This window comes from Monodelphis domestica, chromosome 2 (genome assembly GCF_027887165.1).
Source record: "Monodelphis domestica isolate mMonDom1 chromosome 2, mMonDom1.pri, whole genome shotgun sequence".
NCBI classification, from domain to species: domain Eukaryota; kingdom Metazoa; phylum Chordata; class Mammalia; order Didelphimorphia; family Didelphidae; genus Monodelphis; species Monodelphis domestica.
In genome coordinates, this window is record NC_077228.1 from 308,492,898 (window position 1) to 308,516,542 (window position 23,645).

The window sequence follows — 23,645 nt, forward strand, 5'->3', positions numbered from 1 at the left end:
AAGAAGAAGAAGAAGAAGAAGAAGAAGAAGAAGAAGAAGAAGAAGAAGAAGAAGAAGAAGAAGAAGAAGAAGAAGAAGAAGAAGAAGAAGAAGAAGAAGAAGAAGAAGAAGAAGAAGAAGAAGAAGAAGAAGAAGAAAAGTGAGAACTTAGTGGAAGATGAAATAGAGGCAATGAGAGTAGGCAGAATTTTCTAGGTGCTTTGGCTTTGAAAAGGAGAGATACTGGATGATTATCTCCCTCTTGCTTATTATCCTATTCCAGCATTATCTCTCTGCCCCTGGTCAAAAATATGTTACTTTTCTCTTTCATTTAAATAGAATAGAAATCTTGACTTCATTTTGGAAATATGTAGAAGGGGAAATAAATATTGTGTGATTTGATGGGACTATACACAAAAATAAATGAATAAAATTTGAGAACAATTTAGTTAAAGGATCAGTGATTAATCATCTTTGAAGAAGTAAGGTCATAGGTTATTACATAGGGTATTATAATGAACCAGTTTCCATATCATTTAGAATAGAAGAGGAAATAAAATAAGTTGGATCATGGTGGTTTAGGTTATATAAAGGAAATGGTTCCTTATATTGGAAATGGTTAGAGGAAAACTTGTAATATTCTCCTTCAGATACATTTAAAAAAAACCCATGAAACAAAATCTTATATTCAACATTCAAATTTTGATAGAATGAAAGATTTGAAGTGGGAAAAACTGGAAATATAAGCAGGATGATGACTATTACATGCAAGGGTTGGATGTGAGAGTCAAAAAGACTCCAAGTTTTTAAGTTTATCAGTCAGGGAGAATGCCAGGATACTTGAACTTTTAACAGAAAAACAGAAGATGGGAAGGGGTTTAGACTCATGCTAAAGATGAATTCAGTTTCATACATATGGAGTCTGAGGTTCTACTGGAACATCTAAAAGATGCAGTTCTAAATCTCTGGGAAGAGATTCTGTATGAAGATAAAGATTTGGGTTTCATCTTCATATGGGTAATAATCAAGCATATTGGTATAGATGAGAAATTATTTTTGGAAGGAAACTAATTATATACCATTGGCATTTTTAGGGTAAGAATGGCAAAATGAGTTAGAAAATTTATGATTGGACAAAAGAGCTAGATGGCCAAAAGTGAGAAAAAAAGAAGCAAATAGAAAGTCTGAGTGATTTATTGATGCTCATAAAATTTAGGAAGATACAGAAGAATGAGATAGCATGGATCAGAATACAAAGGTCTGAATATCTATTTGCACCTGTAGAAGAAATTTCAATTTCATTGAGATCACTGATATACTGATAGTACTAAAGAATTGTGGTGAATGAAGGAATGCGTGTATTTTTGCATTATAAAGTTTTTGTAAGCTTTTACTATATTCTGGGTGCTATGATAAAGTGATGGGTCAAAAAGTAAATTCTATTGAAAAAGTATCTCTATTCTTTATACAGAATGAGGATATGGGGAAGGGCAATTAGATAGCCCTGGTAAATATGTCAGTGTCTAATTTATTGGTGACTAGAAGTATTTGAGGGGCTATTGAATTTTTTTTCTCAATGGTAATTCTGTCACAGTCAACTTTAGAAGATGATAATAAAATTAAGTTGGTAACAAGTTACCTAAGGATATAGGGGAAATGAGTTAAAGAATTAAATTCAGTAATTATAAGTGTCTTTTAATTAACAATTGCTTATTGAGATGCTGTCATGTAAAATATGAAACATATATTTAAAACAATGAAATAAAGTTCTTATCCACAAAGCTGAGTTCAATTGGAAATTAAAAAAATACACATACACATATATTCTTCTCTTCCACCCATTTCACTGAGGAAAGTCTTGAAATGCTTGGGTAGACACCCCTTAACGCACCCATGGGTTTGTAGCCCATAGGTTAATTTGTTAACTGCTAATTTGCTTTAGCCCATTTGCAAAGATGGTTTCCAAGGGTAGAGAGTGTGACCACTGTGCATGTTATAGCTTCTTGGAGCCACAGATGTGATTTGAATGCCAGTTAGACCCTAAAGATTGACGGGCAACCCTGAAAAGAACTCAGTAAGCCCTTACACCAGAGGTGGCTAAAGCAGACACTGTGGAGTTCTGAGAGCTTAGTCAGAAATTAAAGATGCCAAGTTCATGCACTGCATCCTGGGTAATTAGTTACCAGTCATCTTAACTTTTGTTCTGCCAATGGATTTCAATGATTTCCAAAGAAAGAGAAAAGCTGATGAATCAATTCAACTTTCTCACTTAAATTCAACTCACAAACCTCATTGACCCTCTTAAAAATGAAAAAAAAAACATCAACATCAACACATATATTGGAAAACAAAGTGAAGCAGTATAAACTAATCTAAATCTAAAAGGGAAAACATATGTGTAACAAAGTACTTAAGAAAAATAAGTTAAACATTTGAAGTGTTTTCTTCAGAATTGACTGAAGTGGCATTTGGATCAGAACCACATAGAAAATCATTGAGTCTGGGCAGGGACATTGTTTCCACTCTCATGTAATAGACAAGAAAAATGAAGTCCAGAGAAGTTAATTGATTTAAGTTAAGAAGTTAAGTTGAAAAGGTTAAACAGGAAGGTCAAGGATGATGAAAAAAGTGACATTTGATTTAGCATTTAAGGTGTCATTGGCAACCTAGTTAGATGGAAACCTAATTACAAACAATCTAGAACTTAGTGGAAGGTAAAGTAAAGGCAATGAAAGTTGGCAGAATTTTCTGGGAGTTTGGGAAGTTAAAAAAAAGAATTTTAAATCTAAACTGCTGAATCATCAATACCAGAATTTGAGACAGAGAGGGAGAGAGAGAGAGAGAGAGACAGAGAGAGACAGAGAGAGACAGAGAGGGAGAGAGAGAGAGAGAGAGAGAGAGAGAGAGAGAGAGAGAGAGAGAGAGAGAGAGAGAGAGAGAGAGAGAGAGAGAGAGAGAGAGAGAGAGAGAGAGAGGCAGTGTATTATGGTTCAAAAATTACTAGATTTGAAATCAGGAAAGAACTAAAGTTCATAATTTAACATATATATTAGCTGTGTAACCAGAAACAAGTCACTTAACCTTTATGAAATCTGTTTGATCATCTTGAAAACTTAACTTTTTATCATAATGAATATTGTGTTCCTTTAATGGAGACATTATTTTCAAAGCTAGTGTTGATTATAGGTCATAGGTTTCTAATAGAATGTAAGTCAGGTGTGTTCCCATTTCATTGAAACACTTCTATCTCCTCAATATATTTCCAAAAATCAGTATTAGGTGTCAAAATGCAAGATCTGTTAGCAGTGTTCTATCTATATTTGTTAATTTCTTTATTTCTAAAACAATTCTGCTTCTTGGCATATTAATATATCAATTATATTTCATTATTCCCTTAAATAGGGATAAGATTTCTAGAGTCATTAGAAAATTTCTTACAATCTCCCAAATATTGTGGGTTGAATATTTTTCAGTCTGAAGAAAATGGAAGATCTTGAAGCTTTACTGAACTTCTAACAGTTTTTAGCCTTGAATAAGACAATGGAATTAATTTTTTAAATGCCTTTTTTAGTTTTCAGTATTGTAGCCTTTGTACTATTTTGCTTGACATGTTTTTTAATTTAAATATTAATGATTAGCATCTATTTCTTTTGTGTGTGTACCTTTCCTTCTAGCTTTCATTTTTAAAATATGTTTTTATTTATTTTGTTAAATATTTCCAATTGCATTTATAAGTTTTTAACATTCATTTAAAAAAATTTGAATACCAAATTCTCTTCTTTACTCCTGACCCTCCCCCAACTCTTGGAAATACAGACACATGATATCAATTATATATGTGAAGTCACGAAAAATATATTACCATATTAGTTATGTTACAAAAGAAAACCTACACTTAAAAAAATACCAAGAATTATAAGGTAAAAAATATAGTTTCATTTGCTCTCAGAGTCATCAGTTCTTTCTCTTAAGATGGCTTTTATATTTCAACTTGGATCCTTTAAAATTTTGTTTGATCATTTTCTTGATCATATTATATGAGCCTTTCATAATTGATCATCATTACAATATTGCTTTTGCTACGTACAGTGTTTGTTTTCCTGGTTCTGTTCATTTTGCTTTGCATCAGTTTAGGTAATTCTTTGTAGATAGTTCTGAAAGCATTTTGGGCATCATTTCATACTGCACAATAGTATTTCATTACAATACATTATAATTGTTCAGCCATTCTCTTATTAATGGACATCCCCTTAAAAACCAGTTCTTTGCCCCCACAAAACAACAGCTATTTCCTTAATTGATTTCTCACTGTTTTTTGACTTCAATAAGTTCATATTATACTTTAAAGGAATCAATAATCCTCTAGCTGCTATCCTCTTCTGAAAGCCTTTGCTTGGATTCTAAGGACAAATTAGACAATTTCATAACAATTATTTGTCAGTTCTTAGCATTGTTTCAAAATTTCAGTCTCACACACTTATACTTTAATGTGATTTTCCTTGTTTCCTTGTGGGTTTAAATTAGTCTCAAAATATTAAATTTCTTCAGGATCAACAATGATGGGAATATATCCAATAATCATTGTTATATAGTCTTTAAGAACTAAAACCTTTGCAGTAATCTTTGGGAAAATAGCTCTGCTTAAAAAGCCATAAAACAAAAACTACAAAAAAGGAGCAATGAAACACACATATATATGACATGAAATCCAGAACTCTGATGAGAGATAACTACTTAAATATAGACATTTTGGGCCATCTTAGTATAAAATAGAAAAACATACTCATCAATATCACATAATGAAATCATATAAAAATTGTAGCTTATCCCATGTAAATTGCACAAGACCATACTTCATAGATGTGTGATAGGGGTGGCAAATAGGATAAGGATAGTGCCTAGACTTGGAAATGTATCTCTATAGATCTATCCTGGATGAATAAATACTCTTTACCAATGCAAATCTTATAGTCTTGCAATTTACAACGTTAGAAAATTGTCTGAACTAAGGAAAGGAGGGAAGGAGGGAGCGAAAGAAAATTAATCATGTAAATATAGAAAAAAATATTTTTTAAAAAATAAAATAAAAATTTTAAATTAAAAAAGAAAAAATAAAGCATCCCATCATATTCAACTCACATACATACACACACATACAAATTGCCTAAAGCAGCAAATGGTTAAGGGAATTGCCCAGAGTTACATAGTCCTTATGTCCTGGGTATAATTTTAATCTCAGTCTTCCTATTTCTTAGGATGCCTTTCTATGCAATATGCCATACATAATATAGTGACACAATGATATTTGGAATAAGAGTACCAAATTTGAATCCTCATTCTTTTGCTTACTGTCTAATGATGGCTAATATGGGTTGCAAATAAGTGCTAGATTCACAGAGTTCAGTCAAGTATTCCTGTTAAGTCTCTCTTCCATATAGCTAATTTGAAATGTAGTTATTTCTTGATATGGAAGAAATTATTTTAGATTATTTTTTAGTACAAAGAGCTGGTCTTGATATTATAAAGTCAAGGTTAATACAGACCACTTACTTTAACTTCAGTTCATTTCATTCATTCAAAAATTTCTGGTATAGACTCTCTCATAAACAGCATAGAGCACAACACATGGGTGAGTTCCATAGCTAGTCTTTATGAAGTTTTATGGTCAACACACACCTTCTCTGAAGCTTTTATGGTTCTGTAAGACTTGACAGAGCTGAGCTTTATAGGTATAGTCTTTTAGAACTCTGAATACCATCATATCAGAATGATGTATCAGAAAAGTATTTCAATGGAAGAAGAGACTTTTCAGTGAAATGAATGTATTATTCTCAGAGCTGGCACCAGGATGTGAGCATTTAGAATTCATGAAAACATATCTTTGAATTTTAGCTCCAACTATATAGTATTTTTTTTCCATTTTAATTGATTTGGTAGAATCTTTATGGCCGCAGCATTTTTAAATGAGATAGCTTATTTCAGATTTCCTTAAATAATTTATGAAATTGGGAACTGTGGGAGACAGACCCTAGTTGTCTGCTCTAGGGAGTAACAACTTATAGTATAGCAGATTATAAGAGAAATAGTCAAAATGTCCTATCTTTTCTTTCTCTTTCTGACACTGGTTATAAAGTCTTCAAGTTTCGGTGGCTTCAGTTCACTGTCACAATTCACAGCTGCTTATATTTGGAAATTCAGAATCTGATTGTTAAAGTCAGCTCGGTGGTACAGTAATTTAGAAGACTGGTTCTGGAGTCAGGTTGAAATGAGTTCAAATCAGACTTTAAACAATGCTGGGCATACTGTATGTATTTAGAAAATGCTCATTTCATTCGTTCCGCATTTGATCTGTTTTTGATAGACTTTAGATCTGTACAAAATCTATTTTTCTACCAGACCTACCTGGAAAGAATTCTTGTGATTTTAAAAATATATTGATAACTGTATTTCAATCACCTTTATAATTCTACATAACATTTTGATGTTTTCATTAAAATATATTATTTTGAGAACTTCATTGCCTTAACCTGATTGTCAAAGGTGTTCACTGCCAAACACACTCTGGAAACTGCTTTAAACACATGTTCTCCTATGACACCATTTTTAATGGTGGCGCCATTTAACACAAATACAAAACAGAAACAACTTGGAACAGGACATTTTTTTTTTAACAAGACATTTCTTGATGAGTAAAAACAAGAGAAGAATTCAAAGAAATTTGCTTCCAGGAGGAAAGAAGTCATTTGTGTCATTTTTCTTTATACATTTGTATCCTTTCATCTTCATCAGCCCTGAGTTACTTACTAATATTTTAAAATAAACATTATCTTTATGAAAGTATTTCTATAAATTTAATTCAACTTCTTTCAGTATAGTCTTCTTGTATTCACAGCCATACTTTTTGGAGGTTTTAAAACTCAAACAGAGCCAAAATCTTTCTAATGTGGTCTGTTTTTTAATGGTCTAATTTCAATGTTCCAAACCCATAGAATGTTAAACAGAAACAGAAAGAAACAACTTAGCTATCTTGTTAATACAGTACTATCTAGGTACCTAGAGATAGGTAGGTAGTCTTGTCCATATTTATGCTTTGCATCTTGAACCATCAATAATTTCATGGGATTTGCATACTTCTCCCACTACAATAATTCAACTAGCAATTGCATGATTGCTATGAGTGAGCCAATAAACTAGACACTGGGTAAAGTCCTTGCATTCAAGAGGCTTCCGTTTTAAGGGGGAAGGAAGGAAAAAAAAATAAAGAAGGAAGGAACAAAAGGAAGGAGGGAGAGAGGAAGACAAGAGAGAAGGGGGAAGGCAAAAGAAAGGAAGACACATGGAAGACAAAGGAGGAAATTTATTAAGTACCTTCTATGTTCCAGTTTAAGTGTTTACAATTATTACTTCACTCAATCCTCAAAATAGGCTTGGGAGGTAGATATCATCAGTATCCTCATTTTATCATTGAGAAAATTAAGTCAGGGGGTAGTAGACATAGAGTCAGGCCTGGAAACACACAGTCCTAGACCTTAGATAATTCCTAGCTGTGCTACCCTGGGCAAGTCATTTTACCCCCATTCTCTAGCCCTCACTGCTTGCCTTGGAATTAATATACAATATTGATTCTAAGCTGGAAGGTATGAGTGTTTTCTTTTTAAAAGAAAACTAAGGCAGACATAAGTTACAGGATTTCACCACAAATATGAATTTAGATTTGAACTCAGATCTTCCTGACTCCAGATCCAGTGCCCTACTCACTGCATCACCAATAAAAACAGATTCCAACCTCTCTGTGCATAAAGCTAGTATTAATGACTACCACACTGGATGACAGTCAGGATTCAAAAAGATCTTAGCTTAGAATTCAGAACTGAATAAAACTCATTGAAAAATGATAAGATTATAAAAATGAAACCTAATTCTTAACTTACAAAAATTAGCTTCCAACGTTCAAGACAGGGAAGATGTGGCTATACATAAATTCTTCTTAAAAAATACCTAGGACTGTTTGTTAGTTAAGTGCAAGTTCAATAGCAGTCAATAACTGTTCCAGGCTGGTCAAAAAATCAAATATGGTTTTAGCCTCCATTTATAAAGACACAGGGAGCAGGAGGAAGGAGGCAAGATGCCCATTGCAATTGTACCGTCATCACATCTGGGTAGTCTGATGGTTGCCCCATTTTAGGGAAGGTATTAATAAGAAAGCATTCAAAGGAGGGCGATAAGATGGTTTATGTCATTGAAGTTTTGACTGAAAGAACTGGGAGAAGTGTTGAAATGACAGCTGACAGCTGTCTTCAAGCATTTGAAAAATCCATTACATGCACAAGGGAATAGACTTCTTTTGCTTCACCCCAGAGAGTAAAACTAGAAGTAATGAGCTGCATACTTAAAATTGGTTGCAGCCTAGTACAACAGAAAGAATAATGGATTTGGCAGTAGAGAGTTCAACTGTTACTCATGCCATAGGTTAGGCATGTGTCATCCTGAGCAAGCCACTTAAACTTTCTTTGCCTCAGTTTCCTCATCTATGAAATGAGCATGTGGTTGATTATGTCCCTTATAAGGTAGCCTCTAGCTGTCAGTCTATGTTACTCATCATAAATTTCCTGCTGTAAGAGAAAAAAAAGGAAAGAATGAAAAAAAGAGGGCTTCCTGGGGAGTAAGTGGCTTCCCCCCCCTAACTCGAGGTCTTTATGATTGATAATTACTTGACCAATATGGTATAGAAAACATCCCTTTATAGATAAGGTTTAGAACATAGATCCTCTTGGGTCTTTCCTAGATCTGAAATTCTGTGATTCTATGTAGCATTGATATGTCTTAATAGACAATCTTCCTGGGTTTGTGTAGTTGAAAAACTTATAGGTCCAGTAGCTAACCATCTTGAAGACAAAGAATTTCTCCCAACTTACCTATGCTGGTTCTTGAGCTGCAGAAAGACAATCATCAACTGGGGCAGGTAGATAGAGCAGTGGATAGAGAATGTCAGGGCTGGAATCAAGAAGACTCATTACTGGCATTCAAATATGACCTCAGACACTTACTAGCTATGTGACCCTGAGCAAGTCACTTAACCCTGTTTACTTCAGTTTCTTCATTTTTAAATGAGCTGGAGAAGGAAATGGCTTTGCCAAGAAAATCCCAAATGCTGTCATGAAAAGTTGGATGCAACAGAGAAGGACTGAACTCAACAACAAGAACAATTTTCAACCAGACCCAGATTTGAGGTCTTCTTATAGGACTCAGTAGACTTTATATCTGGGGGCAGCTGGGTGGCTCAGTGGATTAAGAGCCAGGAGACGGGAAGTCCTAGGTTCAAATCTAGCCTCATCCACTTCCTAGCTGGGTGACCCTGGGCAAGTCACTTAACCCTCATTTCCTAGCCCTTACCTTTGGAACCAATGCATAATATTGATTCTAAGATGGAAGGTAAGGGTTTAAATTTTTTTTTTAAGTATACAGAGTAGTTTCAATGCCACATGAGCAGATGGAACATGACCTTAACCAAGAAGTCTAAGCCAGAAGACCAAGTGATCGGGAAGTTCCAGCAAGGGCATAGAAAGTATGTTTAGGACTAGTAGTCTTCTTTCTTCTCCTTGGATAGAACTCAATTGGTCTCACTGTCCCTACTGAATCTGTACCTCACTGTTTGTATCCATAGAAATTTTTCTGTGGTTAGGTGTTTCTTTTGTTGTTTGCTTATTTTCCCAGATTTTTTTTTTTTGCTTGTGGACAGGAATTTCTGAAAACTGTTAATACTCTCTTCTCTGCTGATGGCTTACAGGACTTAGCATTGTGAGCTATTTTGTTCCAGGGCTAGGGGCTTCACCAAAGGCTTGCAAGGGCCAAGTGCTAGGGACCTCAGACTTCAGGCTCTCACTGTAGGCTAGTGCCAGGGCTCCAGACTTCAAGAACTGCATATGGGGTGCTCTGCTGGTAGCTTAGGTAGAATCCCAGGATCCTGAAATTGGCCTATGCCTAGGCTTGGAACCTGACACAGTAGGTGGGAGGATGGTCAATCAGCTCTCCTCTGTGTGTGGTTTTACTTCTAGTTCCCCTGTATTCCATGAAAATTGACTCCTCTTTAGCACTCAAGTTGTTTTCCACAGGAGAGCCCCCTCACTCTGTCTCCATGCTTCTTCTGGGACTCCAGTCATTTTGAGGTCCTATTTTAAGGTTGGTTTGAGAAGATTTTTGGAGTGGCTCCAGATTTTGCTGCCACTAATTTGACATCTTTGTTCTGCCCTACTCACCTTCCCACCCCAAGAACTCTATTGGAAAATGAGAAATCTACTTTCAGCCACCTAATCTAGCTAGGAATTCTAATCAAGAAAAAAAAAGGCTGTCATGTCAAGAGCTATTAAGGCTCTTACTTAAGGTTCAACCACATACGAGTGTACCTTCCTAGTGTGTTGTGCTAGTACATATTGTGTATTGAAAGACCACCAGGGGTTTCTTTGCTCATATTCCTATTATTACCTGGCATTGAGATTAAGTTACAAAGAAAGGACTGATCTGGCCTGGTAGAGGGAAAGTTACAATATCAATGAAATCACAGGGTCAGTCCTCATTGCTATCAGCCCTATCCATTTTAGTTGCAAACATCCATCACTAACCTTCAATATTTCAGCCAATGCAGCTTCTCTGAGCCTTTTCTCTAGGAAACTCTGGAAACATCTGTTTGTTCTTTTACGAAGAATTACTACCTAGAGAGAACCTGGTGTTCATCTCAGAGATACATACAGAACAGAATTCAAGTGATGCCACTCTCATAATAATGGTGATATTAATGCCTTGAACTGTTTAGATGTTGTCAATTATAATAATAGCAGGAACAGTATTAATCAATAAGCATTTATTAAGCACCTACTGTATTCCAGGCACTGAGCTAAACACTGAGGAGTTAGTGAATGGGGAAGTCAATGTGCAAATGATTATCTACAAACAAGATAATATAATACTGAGTGCTTACAAATCATTACATAATAATAATTAGAGTTTATAAATAGAGTTTCAGGTTTGCAAAGTGCTTTACATATACTATCTCATATCATATTGAAAGTCACAAGAACTGTATCAATTACATGTGCAAAATGAAAAGGTACAAATACCTCTCAAATTCTGTCTCAGCAGGATTCCCAGCAATGACAATTCAAAAAAACATTCCAAAAGAATGGTAACCTGACTACAGCTAAATAATTTCTATCAGGAATTCTTCTGCTGTATTGAGCTAAATATTAAACTGGTAAAGTAGTATTCATTCTTATTCACCTCCCTATTCTAGTCATTACAGTCAACTATTCACAACTGGGTCTATTCTTCCCTCTGATAATGTGGGTGTAACTACAATTACTCTTGAAGGAAGCTGCCTGTGGTATAAAGGTGGGGGAAATCAACTCCCGAATTATTCCTCAAAGACCTGATCATTTTGTTTTCAGTTATTTATATTCAACACAAGGCATGGGCTTAGCTGTTTTCAGCAGGTGCTTATAAAGACTTATACAAACATGCTTATTTCTTGATCTCCTAGGCATGAATTAAAGGGACAAAAAATATGTTTCTAATGAGAAATTGGCAGAATGGTAGTGGGAGGGGGAGGCAGAGAAGCCTTCAAGTGAACTATTTGTAATTCATTCATCTTCAATAAATTGATGGACCAGAAGGAGGAAAAGGAGGAGGAAAAGGAGATGAAGGTGTACACTAGATTCTTACCCACAGTTACAAGATCAGTTACTCTAATGGCAGTATTACCCCTAAGCGTTTGAATTGAATTTACTTGGATCTCCTGTTCCATGGGCTAACTTAGAATAGAATTCTAGATAAAGGAAGACCTTGAAGAAGAGCTTCTAGAGTCACATATACTATCTCAGAACCAACCAAAAGAAGAGAAGGGACAAGAAGATAAAATGTTAAGTGGAAAGAACACTGAATTTGAGGTCGGGGGTTGAGGGGTACTGGGGACTCTTGATTCAAATTCTAATTCTGATATTACCACCTATATGACCGTGGGCAAATAATTTAACTTCTCTAGGACTCCGTTTCTATATAAATATTTATTTATGAGGGTTAGACTAACCCATGTGGTCTCTTTTGGCTCTCTCATTAGAATTATTCAATTATAAAGTAAAAAGCAGATGTTATATAATGGGCCACTCCACTGGCTTTCACCTTCTAGTGAGTGTATTTAAAAGTAAAGAATAAACTTATTTTCAAAGCTGGCTCACATTCAGGATGTTAAAGAATTCAGAATGAATAGGATAAGTCACAGAAAATAAATTTGTCATAATGAAATCTATTTATTATAGATGTGAATTTGAAGCCTATATCCAATTTCCATGACAAGAAAAATGCCTTAGTGCTTATCTTTCAAACTAGGTTTCAAATCAAGTAATATGCTGACTTATAGGCTGAAATATCACACAGCTTTAAGCAAGGTAACTCAGAATACTTAGCAGGCGGAATAGAAATTTGTTAGTGCAATCTTTTTTTAAAATCAATTTTATTTTATTTTAAGCTTCAACATTTTATCTCTTCCATCTCCCCCACCCCATTGCAAAGGCAAGAAAAACAAAACCATGACAAATACGTATAGTCATGCAAAACTATTTCTCACCTTACCCATGTAAAAAAAAATAAAAATAAAAATAAAAACTTAATGATGTCATTGACTGCCCTAAGATAAACCTCCAGGAATTTGAAACACACACACATACACACACACATACACACAGAGTCACACACACATCACTATGAAAACTCAAATTTGGATTTACTTTTGAATTAAAGAAAAATGGAATGAAAAACGGTGCACTTCTACTTAACCATAGTCTATCTGTTTGCATCTTTTCCTTGTTGCTTTCCCTTAAAGTTCTAGTCTACATTGATATCTTTTATCTAAATCTTTAAAAACATCAATTGTATTATAAAATTTTTGCTTTATAATATTCTATCTTATTGTCTCATTGCCTATACAACAAAATTCAGAACTCTGACATATCAGTAGAGTCCATTTATTTCTATATAAATATATACATATATATGTTGGTTTTTAATAATTGTGATCCATATACATGTATATTAATTATTGTGTATTAAATTACATGTTCTTTGTATGTGTGCATATATACTCATATGTATACATACATATACATAGGCCATGTGCACTATGGCCACTGTCTTTCTTGTCCCCTTCACTATCATCATCTCCTCATTTGTTTCTGAATGTAACCATGGCCTCTCGTTCTAAGAGTCTAGTAGGTGAACTTTTGCCTCATCTTGCCCCAAACCAGGGTGTATTTCTTCCCAACTAAACTCCAGACAACATCACAACAAATTTTCTGGTATTAACACTTTCATTTTGACTGCCTTACTTATTTTGATTTTTGTGTCTCCAGTACTTAGGATAGTGCCTGGGACATTAGTACTGAATAAATTATTTATCATTTATAACCATATATTTCTCTCTCTCTCTCTCTCTCTCTCTCTCTCTCTCTCTCTCTCTCTCTCTCTCTCTCTCTCTCCCTCTCCCCCATCTTTCCCTCTCCCTCTCCCCATCTCTCCCTTTCTCTCTCTCTCTCTCTCTCTCTCTCTCTCTCTCTCTCTCTCTCTCTCTCTCACTCTCTCTCTCTCTCCCTCTCCCCATCTCTCTCCCCCCCTCTCTCTCCCTCTCTCTCCCTCCTTCTCTCTCTCTCTCTCTCCCTCTCCCCATCTCTCTCTCCCTCTCTCTCCCTCCCTCTCTCTCCCTCCCTCCCTCTCTCCCTCTCTCTCTCTCTCTCTCTCTCTCTCTCTCTCTCTCTCTCTCTCTCTCTCTCTCTCTCTCTCTCTCTCTCTCTCTCTCCCCTCTCTTTGTGTCTGTCTGTCTCTTTGTCTCTGTGTGCCATCAAGAGAAAATTGTGGAATTCCAGTGATTCCAAGGCACACCACAGTCCCTTAGGCAGTAGATAATTTTTTTTTTGGCATTGACAAAGGCATGTAGAAGTTTAAGTGACTCTCTGGGTCACAGTTTTGGTGTCAGAGAAGGGATTTAGAATCTTCCTGATTCCAAACCCAGAACTCTATTTGCTTTACTCAAATAATTCATGGAAATGCCTGGAAAACTATGGCATTATACTGATTAAACTGAATTGATTAGAATCATACTAATAAGAGTATATCAAATATGTATGCACATATATCTATATATGCACATATATAGCACACCCAAATAACCTCAGAACATGAGCATGTAAGTCCTTAAAATCTGGAAATAAGGCAATTTCAAAAGAAATATGAAAGTTTTTGGCCTTTGAGAGTCCCCACACTCTGGTTCTGCCACAGCCATTCATAATAAAACCGAAATGAACACTCACTTCTTTGGCATAAATTTAGCATCCCACTTAGCACTGATCAGATGCAAATAGCAGCTTCATCCACTCAAGTATTTCTGTTCCTCTTCTCAAAATGGAGGAGTGCTGTGTACCTGTCAAGTAAGCAGAATTCATAACTGGAATCAGAAATAGATAAGAGAACTCACCTTCCTTGTTAAAAACACCAAATCTCCAAAGGACGAGTGTCAGATTTATTGCAGCCATCCGTTTACTTATCATAAATCTTCACCTATATTCTTGAATGGGGGAAAAACTTTTAAAGCATTATGCATGCACATATACATATACATATATATGAGTCTATAAGTAACTACGGTGGGGAAATATCAATTTGGTTGGTGGCAAAGTTAATGATGGTTGCAGTTGTCAAACATACTCAAAACAAAATAAATTAGCCATCCAACCTCTTGTATTTAAGTGCTTTTTATTTCAGTGTTTTAGAAAAACAGTTTAATTTTAAACAGCATTCTAGTTATGAGCAGTCTCTCTTGAGGAAGTTTTTTTTTATGAGATTGAATTGAGATAATGACTACCATTAGTCATTGCCATTAGCATAAAGCATTAGAAACACTACAATATTTATAACGGGTGATGACATGACAGTAAAAATATGACTTCCTATCACTTGTGCAAGCTTTTGACTACAACTGACTGTTATTTTATAAAGTTAGACAGACAGAAGACTGGCAATAGTACATTTAATGGCGTGTTCATCATCAGACCTAATTGTTTTCCACCACAGGGTATGAAGCTTTATGTCCTCCATCAACCCCAAACAAACAGCCATACTGCTTAATGGCTCTTCAATTAATGTTTATGGTTCCACTTTGATTCCCTGAATTATTTGATAAATGCACTTGAGGAAGACATGCAAGAAACAAGTTTCATGGGCACCCCAATTCACATTAAACATCCCCCCCTAGTTCTCGGTACACAGACAGTTTCATTGAGATATACTCCATCAGAGTCAAACACATTCATCAGGGGTCAGTCCATCTTTTCTCCTGTCCACTCACTGCCTGTGGTATTCATTGTAATGGTCAAAGAAAAAAAAATCAAACCTGCAGAGGCAAATGGTCTGTGTAGCTTCCGTCTTGCTGCCTTGAAACTGCAGATCAAATCAGGGCTAAAATAGAGATGACAGGGTCGGGTCAATTCAGATAAGGGTCAAATAGTTCATGCCACTAGAGAAACCAATCCTTTACATTTCAATTGCCCTCCTTAACCCGGTACTCAGCACCTGTTCATACCTCTGCCTTCCTCGTGTTATTGTCTATGTGGATCTTTCCCACCCCAAAGGTTGATCAAAGATGGGCTTTGAGCCAGTTGCTTGGTGCATATTAATAAGGAGTGGCACAACGTTCTAGAAAATATATTTTCTCTGAGGAGGGGGCATTGTTTCCAGTTTGAAGGGAGTTGGTTTCTGACTCGTAGAGTTAATTGTACAGAGTGGTAGTAATAGATTCATTCACAGCTTCCCCTTCTAATTCAAGAGCTCTGATCTCTGCCTCCTGATGATGTATTACAAGCGTGTGTTACTCTGAAGGAAAGGCTATTAATCATTAATATTCCTTAGTTCTCTAAAGTAACTGGACTTAATTAGACATGGTGGGCAGGAGCAAAACTAGAGTGGAAGAAAGAAGTGGTGAAAATCTCTTTTTGGAAATTAAGTATCTTTTCACATTGTAAACCCTATTTGATATTTGCTCCATGTAGCAGAATAAATAAATAAATATATGCATATATATGTGCTTAAATACATAAATATTCACATATGTATAAATAAAATAAGTAATTTCATATAGGAGCAGTTTACATATAAACATGTATTTATGCATGCATATGTATAAATATATATGTATAAATATATATGCAACTGCAGGTGTTTTAATAGAATTGTCATTGTTCTCTACTGTCCCACCCAGCCATTTTAGCAGATCAACACGAAGTTCATAAATGCAGACAAAATAAAGTGGCAAGTTTAAGAGCTGTCCAACCTTCCTGACAACTTCCTGCAAAGATGAGAGCTGAGAAATGACAAACTTATCACCTGGCTGGCTGATGTTTAAAGTTGACTGCATTTGATTAAGAGGCAATGAGCCTTCCGTTGCCGAGTTCATTTGGCGTTTCCTAAGCACCTCTTCAACTGAAAATTACGCTGTTGAACTGATTTGAATTTGATTAGTTTAACTCTACAGTTTTATTATTTGTAATAAATAAAGCCAGCTTTTATGGTGGTGTAGCACATTAAGAAACATTTTAGCAGAGCGGCTGACTTATTTTTATTTCTTATATATTATTGCTTGACTTTTTTTCTTTAAGAAGTACATTATACAACTTAGCAGGGCGTAGCCTACTTTATATTTGATTCTCCACATTTCCAGATATGAATTGACAACCTCACAAACTTCTTGTGTACCTCAGAAGCTTCACAGAAACAATAACAATAGTCAACAATTTCTCTTCTTGGGCACATAATGAAGTGATTTGTACCTGTCAAGTAAGCAGAATTCATAACTGAAATCAGAAGTGTTGATTTATTTGCACAGCATTTGCCAGGCTCTTTCTCATGCATCATCTGAAAATTGCCACAAAAACCTTGCATATATTAGATGTGGAAGATTTTAACAGGTGAACCGTTTAAAGAAGAAATGAGGAAGGAAATTCATCAACATACTAAGGAAAAATCCCCATGTTCAAGAGTGCAGAGTCACCATGGCAACATAACTAGCCTTGGGATCAGGATGACCAAAAATCAAGTCTTTCTTTTGGCAAGCAATATGTTTAAAATCATGGGCAATCACTTAATCTCTCAGCACTGTTGCCATCTCCAGAAAAGTTCAAGTTATAGATGTACTCCTGATCTTCACTTGAGGTAAGAATCTCACCATGTTCCCCACACCAAGGAAATTGCAAATCCAGATGAAAAAACAAAAAATAGAAACTCTTCAAAACTATCATGACCTAGATAATGGCTGACTGAGAACCAGCCTAGCTTAGTGAATACATTGATGAACTTGGAGTCAGAAAGAGGGTTCAAATTTTGTTTCTGACCCTTACTAGGTATATGAGCCTGGACAAGTCACATAAGTTAATCATACCCTAAAAGACTTCCTAAGCTATATCCACTAAATCACAGGTTATAATGTCCATAGTGTTTCCCATTCTAGGAGCTTTGCTGGCTAAGAAAGTGAAAAATCCTTCATGCATTTTTGCATTTTGGACCAGGTGATTTTTTTTTTTAAAGAAGCAGAAGTATACCAAGGATATGACTCTGGTCTTGATGTGAACCAAGAAAATATGAAGTGCTCTTGTAAACTTCCAATGATCATTGAAAGATATCACTAATTTAGATCTTACCTTAACTTCTCATGTCACTGAATTGTAAGATATATTTTATCTGTGAAGAAATATTTGATAGTTTGATTTTTTGAAAAAAAAAAGGGTTAGTCTTTGAAATGAACTTATCAATGAGAACATTTTCTGGAAGACTACCAAATATGTGTATTCTATACATTAAGTAGCTCTGGTTCTATCTTCAAAGACAAGTGTGAAATAGGGAACTGGAACAATTTAAAAACCAATTTGGAAACAACTTTAATTACAAGGTATGAGTATATTTAATTAATATTTATTTTATTCTCAAATTCCATAATGGGAGATAGCATGGTACAAATGAAAGACAAATTGATTTGGAGTCAAAGCACTTGAGTTAAAATTCTGGCCTGTTTCATTTACTACTCTTGGAAATAGTGTTGTTGTTTTTTTTACCTACTTTTCTTAAAATAAAATCTCTCGGGTGTTGTAAAGTTCTTTTCCAGATCTTAAGCTCCTAATGAAAGCAAAGGTCCATATATATAATATTAATATTTTGGGTACATTGGCTATATGGCAGCTAGATGAGGAACTGAAGAATCATCTTTGAAGAACTAAAGTATCACACACAGAATTCAATGGGGCGGTACATAGAAGGTATAAGCAGGCTTTAGTATATAACCAGTAAAAGTTCTAAAGAGGAAGGTTAAAGGATGTCATCAAAAAAGGATAGGTTGAAAAGATGGGCTCATAATGTGATAAGAATAAGAAATGGCAACTTTTCATCCACAAGGCTCCACTAATTTTCTCATGATGTCAGAAAAAATTGAGAATGACTTCCTTCACATTGAGTGGATGTTATGGAAAACTTTGAAGATATGGATAAGAGTTGCAGAAGTTGGGCAAAGAATGACTTTTGACTGGGAATCACTGAAGGGAACTCCAGAATCTATTAGATCACAGATCCATTTGAGAGTGAATACTTAAGAAAAATGCTTAAAACTTTTGTCATTGACAATTTTTCTTTTAAAAAATCCTATATATACATATATATTTACATATATTCATTGAAAATTATACATGGAAGGGAAAGAATTTGGCAGTCTTCAAAGGCCTATATAATCACGAAATATTGCTTTTATTACATTTATAATTACAGATTAAGAATCCAAGGCCAAATATTGGAGGGATTTGTTCAAGGTTGTTGTGTAGTGGTTCAGTCATGTCCAATTCTTTGTGACCCCATGGACAATATCTATCTATCCATGAGGTTTTCTTAGCAAAGGGACTAGTTTGTAATATCCTTCTCCAATGGATAAAAAAAGATCCTTTGACAGCCAATCAGTTGTTAAGTGAGTTGCCCAGGCTCATATAGCTAGGAAGTGTCTGAGTCTGAATTTGAACTCAGGTCTTCCTAACTCCAAGCCCAGTGCTATTAACCACTGAACTATAGTTACCTTTTGATTAAGGTCACATAACTACTAAATGAAAAAGGTAGTACTTGAACCCTGATATTTCTTTCTTTCTTTCTTTTTTCTTTTTTTTCTTTCTTTCTTTCTTTCTTTCTTTCTTTCTTTCTTTCTTCCTTCCATCATTCCTTTTTCTTTCTTTCTTTTGTTTTTTCTTTCTTTCTTTTTCTTCCTTCCTTCCTTCCTTCCTTCCTTCCTTCCTTTTTCTTTCTTTCTTTCCTTCCTTTTTCTTTCTTTCTTTCTTTCTTTCTTTCTTTCTTTCTTTCTTTCTTTCTTTCTTTCTTTCTTTCTTTCTATTGCTTCACACATTGCTAGAAAGTTAACTTTTTTTAAAAGAAGTTAAACTCTAGAAGATATAAAGTGGAGTTTTGTATTTGGTTTCAGATTTAAGATTAACCAAGATTTCATTTTTATAGCACTGTTTCTAAATTTAGTTGTGATTTATATACATGTCACAATTGAAGCCTTTTAGCTGGCTAATGTGTATTTGATCATCAGCAAATTAATAGGTCATGGCCAATTATATATGTACATATATACAATATGGTGTTGGAATTTCTATTCTCAAATGAACCATTTTTAAAAAATTGATGAAGATGATGAGTGCTTTGGAGGGTGGATTATTAACAGCTATCACTCTAGGGATTGAGTGTCATTATTTTAATATTATGGATGCTCTAGGCAGAATGGAACAGTGAGAAGAGCTTTGAGTTTAGAATCAGAGCACTGAGGTTTAAATGTCAATTCTATACTTATTATCTGTGTTATTATTAGATAAGGCCCTTCAATTCTCTTACCTTCAGTTTCCTCTTTTGTGAAATGAGAAATTTGGATTAGATGACTGCTAATGTCCTGATGCTTATCCCAGGCTCTGCTTCATAGTAGGTGCTTAATAAATGTTGATTACTGATATCACCTCTGGTTCTAAAGCTATGATCCTTTAACTCTAGTAAAAATAGGAATAATGCCTTGCTGTAATAAAAATATAGTGATATACATATATATGTATATAGATACTTATATATGTATATGTCTGTATTGAGGAACCTATGTTTGTATCCCCAGTGTGTGTGTGTGTGTGTGTGTGTGTGTGTGTGTGTATGCATACTCATTGAGGAACCTAGGAGTCATGAAATCCTAATTTATTAATTATTGAGAGACATTATTCATTGACTTAATTTATCACACTAATTCCACTTGCATTTCTAAGAGCTATTTTAATCTAAGAAATAAAGTATGTTTTTAAATAATTTTATAAAGATAAAAATAATAAAGTACTTCTGATCATATATTTTTAATCAACAGATCTAGTCTAGGAAGGGGGAGCATTGGTTAAAGAAGTAAGGGTAGCAGAAGCTTGATGTCAGTATTGTACTTGGTTATAGAAAAGGCAGTGGAGCAAATGGAAGTGAATTTGCATTCTGCTTTGGCTTGTGTAAGAATATTGTCTTACATCCCCCAGAGCAAAGAGGCTGTTTTGTCATTAACAACTTAGGTGTTGTATCTTGGTTACAGAGACCAAGCCTTCATATTTTAATTAGTCACCTACACTAGCCTAGGAAGGAAATCCATTTGATCTCACAAATTAATCGGGCATCCATATGGTCCTTCACACATGAGAACTGATGGTGTGTGATGTCTGTCTAGTTATCTGAACACATGACTGTGACTCACTAATGCAGAATTTGAAAGCTGTTCTGAAGGTAGATATTTTTCAGAGACACTCTTGGGTCAGTTAGGGTTTTCCAGACTAGTTTCCTTTATCTCTGAGACTGAGATGGACACAGGGGCAGTATAATTTGGGTGAATTTGCTGTGGGACAATAAAATAGCTTCAGCTTGATTCACTGGAGCCTGGCTTAATGCCACATTCGTGACAGAATGGGTATTTCAGGGACCTTGCCGGGCCATGCAGCCATAAAGGTGAGCGGTAATGAATCAGAACAAATGTTTTGAATCTGTCCAATTCATCTGCGCCCATAGATTTAGTCTGTCTAGGTCCTCTGCTAAGTGACATGGAGGGTTGAACAATTGCTCAGTAAATTCAATTAAAGTCAACAGCTGATCTGTCTAATTCAGGCCCAAACCTTACTTTGCTTTTCTTAAGAGCATGGTATATTTTCCCTTTCATCCAGAAACCTGCCCCAACTTCTCATTTAATTTTGTAAACATATGTCAAATAACTTTATGTAGAATTTTAAAACATCAGTGAATTATTACTTATGCAGGAAAAATGGTTCTGCAACTACTTCATTTGTGTAACTTTGATCAACTTATTTAAATACCTTGAACCACAGTTTTCTCATTTATAAAAATGAAGGCGATTGGATTGGCTAACCTCTAAATTTCCTTGTCTAAAGTTATGATCACATCATAATATTCATAGTATAAAATTTTATCATTTCATATTTAGTGATAAAATTTTGATGCTTTTTTCTTTTCCCATTCTTTTTATCACAAAATTCCTTGATATTTTCTCCCACTCTCTTCCTTTTCCTCAATCTCTGATTAAGTGGTCCTTCTCCTTTCTAAGTCCTACCCCTCTACGATTGCACTTGATTACATTTCTTCTTGCTTCTCCAGCAGGTTACACTCTCAATTATCCCCCGTTCTCTTGGATCTTCAATCTCCTCTTATCCTCTTCCATACTGCCTTTAAACATGTCTATCTCCCCATCCACAAAGAAAAAAAAAGTTTTTATTACATACTATTATTTCCTTAAGCTATTGTCCTGCATTTCCTCCATTTTTTCAGTTAAACTCTATTAAAAAATGTGTTCATACTCAGAACTCCCATTTCCTCTCCTATCACTCATTCTTTATCCATTTGTAGTCTCTCTTTGGACATTATCAATTAACTGAAACTGCTCTTTCAATAGTAACAGATGGTTTCTTAAGGAATAAATGTGTGTTGTTTCTTATGTTTGGTTTTTTAAGAATCCTAATCCTAATTAGCATATTTCTTGCATTTGACAATAATGACCACCCCTCCTTCTGAAAACTCCTTTCTTGCTTGTGACACAATTCTTTCTGAGTTTGCCTTCTACCTGTTTGGCCAGTTCTTGTCAGGCTCCTTTGCTGAAGACCCCTGTTGAGGCTTCCCAGAATTCTATCCTGGTCCTTTCCCCTCTATGTTCCCTTTTTCTTGGTGACCTCATTAGATCCCATGGTGGGATCATTTCTAAATAAATGACTCTCATATCTCCTTATGTAAGTCTAGTCACTCCCCCCAGGCTTCAGTCTTACATTATGGATTGATTACCTTTTGGGAATTCCAAACTGTCTGTCTGGGAGACACTTTAAACTTAAAATGTCTAAACTAGAATTAATTTTTCAAGTTTTTATTCTTAACATTCATTTTAAAATAAGTTCTAAATTCTCTCCCTCCCTCCAGCATTAACTGGGAAGGCAAGCAATACATCATCAATTATACATGTGAAGACAAGTAAAACATTTCCATATTAGCCACATTGCAGTAAAAATAAGGCAAGACAAAGAAAGTAAAAAATTTATACTTCAATATGCACTGACTTCATTAGTTTTCTCTCTGGAGGTGGACAACATAATAATAGAATCCATTGTAATTTCTTTCTAAATCCTTACCTCTTCCCACCTTCCTTATTTCTGCCTTCAAGGATCATATCTCAGATAATAACCTTATAATTATCTTGGAATTGTGATTCCCCCCCCCCCTTGCCACATATCTATTCAGTTGCCCAATATTGCTCTTTCTACCTTCACAAAATCACTTTCATCCAACCTCTTCTTTCCATTCAAGCAGTTGGCAACTTAGTTAAAGCCTTCATCTTCTCTCTTCCTTTTTTCTCACTACCTCATGGATTTCCTAGCTTTATTCAAGTTTTAGCTAAAATCCTATCTTCTACAAAAAAGTTTTTTATTGATAATCTTAATACTAATCACATGCATGAGGTTATCTCCAATTTATTATGCTTGAAAGATATTTGTAAATCGTATGGTTGCAAGCTTTCTCTATCATTAGATTGTGAGCTTCCTGAGAAAAGGGACTTTTTTTGTCTTTCATTTTATCTGAAGAGCTTAGTGCCTAGCACAGAGTTGGACCTTGATTAATGCTTGCTAATTTGACTTGATCTGAGGATTATTAGAGCATTGTGAAAGTCTTCTTACTGATCTAACTGATCTTTCTGACCTGAATTTTCTATCCTGCATGCCTCTGCTAAAGTAATTTTCCTTTAGCACAGATATGACCATGTAACTCTTCTACTCAGCCAACTCCAAAGGCTTCAAATTGAGTCTGGGCTAAAATAAACTCTGCTTCATTTCAAAGTCCTGCACAACTTGTCTCCAACTTATCTTTCTGGAACTGTTTGGTATTACTCTCCCTCTTACACTCTGCAATTCAGTGAAATTTCGATTCCACTTTGCTCCTCACTCATGACATTCCATCTACTATTTCTGTGACTTTATATACGTCATACTGCCTTGCCTGGAATGCAACCTCTTCTTTCCTTTTTCTCACAGAGCCTGGTCTCTATT

The 23,645-nt window shown here is 35.1% G+C and overlaps 1 long non-coding RNA gene across 1 annotated transcript in view; it reads right to left on the reverse strand.

Moving 5' to 3' along the window:
* The window catches only part of LOC130457399 (uncharacterized), a 45,084-nt gene extending 28,989 nt beyond the window's left edge, over positions 1-16,095 (reverse strand). Inside the window, exons 1-2 of the long non-coding RNA XR_008916581.1 lie at positions 15,410-16,095; positions 14,331-14,440 (exon numbers count right to left, since the gene is read on the reverse strand). This is a non-coding gene — a long non-coding RNA (uncharacterized LOC130457399). The remainder of the gene's footprint in view (positions 1-14,330; positions 14,441-15,409) is intronic.
* Between the last annotated feature and the right edge of the window lie 7,550 nt (positions 16,096-23,645).